This window comes from Stegastes partitus, unplaced genomic scaffold (genome assembly GCF_000690725.1).
Source record: "Stegastes partitus isolate 25-593 unplaced genomic scaffold, Stegastes_partitus-1.0.2 Scaffold1506, whole genome shotgun sequence".
NCBI classification, from domain to species: Eukaryota; Metazoa; Chordata; class Actinopteri; family Pomacentridae; genus Stegastes; species Stegastes partitus.
This window is the reverse complement of record NW_007579237.1, coordinates 81,236-83,704: the sequence shown is the minus strand read 5'-3', so window position 1 is coordinate 83,704 and position 2,469 is coordinate 81,236.

The following is a 2,469-nucleotide window of genomic DNA, read 5'->3' as shown; positions in this document are numbered from 1 at the left end:
AGACTTCTTTGGATAAAAAACGCCCCTAAAAGGTCAGAACCAGGAACCAAACCCGGTCCAGCAGCCGAACCGTCCCTGCTGTGTGTGGACGTCGCGGTCCACCTCCACCGGATCCTCTCATCCTCGGATCCTCTCGGTGGAAACCAGCCGCTCACTTCTGCGCGTAAAAGTCGCGCGTCAGGATCCTGCGCGTCAGTCGGTCCAGAGCCGGCGGAGCGAGCGGAGCGTCTCCAGGGTCCGGAGGGAGGCAGCTCCAGGCGGACACAGCGGCTCGGTTCTAGTCGGTGCTTCTGGAGGAAACTTTTACATCGATCTGCTTTGATCCGAACCGAACCGGATCGTGTTTGTTTGTTTGTTTGTTTGTGATCCAGCAGCGCTTAGATCTGCTCTCAGCGGACCAGAGGCTCGGTACCGGAGACTTTCTGTTGAATCCGGCATCTCTACGTAAGAGGAGCCACTTGTAAAGTTCCGGACATGGACGCAGGCAGCAGATGAAGCTCCTCTGATCCAGTAAGTCCACAGTTCATCACATATTATGTTCTGTTTGATGTTATTTTATGTTCTGACTGAGGATGAAGCAGCAGCTCGTCCCGTTAGATTCACAAACTGGTCGTTTTCAAACATCTGCTGCAGGTTTGAGGAGCAGAAAATAGAAATGATGGAAAATTATTCACTGAAATCAGTCAGACTGAAAGAAACAGAGAGAGGCAGCAGAATCCACATTTATCTGATCGGATCAGAGGAAGAGCAGCTGGTGGACAGATAGACTGCAAAATATACAAACATATATATAAATATATATAAATATATATAAATATATCTGTCTGTGTGTGTGTGTGTAACAGTGGGATGCTTTAAGGCTCATAAACTGTAAGAATTGTGAAAATAAAAGCTAATAACGGCTCATTAATGATGTTTTCAGCTGGTTAAATGCAGTGATGTAGTTTTATCACAACACGCTGTAAAAACATTTCTCAGTTTGTTTCCTGTTATTTTCAGTCAACGTAATAAATGATCTATAATTTAACAAAACAGGGAAAATCTGTAAAACAACACTTAGAAAGTCATTTATGTTTTTCAATCCTTAATAGATTTAAAGTGGTGCAAGACTGTGAAGCTGATGAACTGTAAAAAGTGGTGAAAGAAACAGCAAACATCTGTCAATTATTTATCTTTTTACCAATTTCAACTTTATAAAACAGCAAAATTTTACAGCCACACATTATCAAAGACATAATAATTTTTTAAAAATGTTTGTTTTTTACTGTCAACATATAAATGTAGGCGTTTTTTTTGCTTACATTTTTTAAACTAATGTTTAATTTAACAAAATAGGAAAAATTATATTTGATTATATTTATCAATAATTTAAAATTAAACTAATTATTTACCTTTTTTCCAATTTCAGTAATTTTTCTTTAAACTAACAGTGAATAGATGTCAAATATATTTTTTAGGCTTTAAATACATTAAAAACAACACTATTGGTTAAATGTTGTAAAAGAATGAATTCGTATGTTTTAAAATACAGACTTTTGACTTTTACAGTTTTGACCAATGGATTTATTCTGAAGATGAAAATATCTTTTTTGTGTAATTTTGCTAGTTTTTATTTGCATTTTAACCATTTATACACTTTTTTTTCAGATTTAATGTAAATTTACTGTGATTTACCGTAAAAACTGTATTTATGGTTAAACATTGTGGAAAAAACAACAAAACAACAAAACAAATTAGCATTTTAAGTTTGTTATTTACCAGGAAACGTCAGTAAAATAAGTGAAAGACAAAAGTATCGTCAATAACCCAAAAATTCTCAATTGATTTAACGACACTTAAACCAGCTAAAGATTTGCTTTGTTGTTGTTGTTGTTGTTTGTCACAGTTTTAGCAGTTTTTGAAATGTACAGTTTTCCACCCTTGCTGCCAGATCAGCTGCAGTACCTGACTGTGCCATCAGGTGGCGCCTCATTCTGTTTATTACCATAGCGACCTGAGGAGGTGGAGCTTTACACTAAATTACATAATCCACCAATCAGAGCAACAGGGATCAGTTAATTAATCCATTAATTATCAGCTGTCCCACGACCAACTACACTGTAAAACACGAACGCTTTTAACTGCAACTCTCTGAAGACTTTACTGCTATTTTACAGATTTTCCCTTTTTTGTTAAATTACAGATAATATCGAGTAAAATCACTGAAAAAACGTCCACATGGAAAAATCTGTATTATTTTAGTGATGCATTCCTTAAAATGTGTAGAAAAAATACACACTTTATTTAGCTACACTTAAACCAGCTAAAGATATGTTTTGTTGTTGTTTGTCACAGTTTTTACAGTTTTTGAAATTTACAGTTTTCCTCTCTTGCTGCCAGATCGGCTGCAGTATCAGACTGTGCCACCAGGTGGCGCCTCATTCTGTTCATAACCATATTGCATGCCAACAAACACAGTCAAAGAATTGG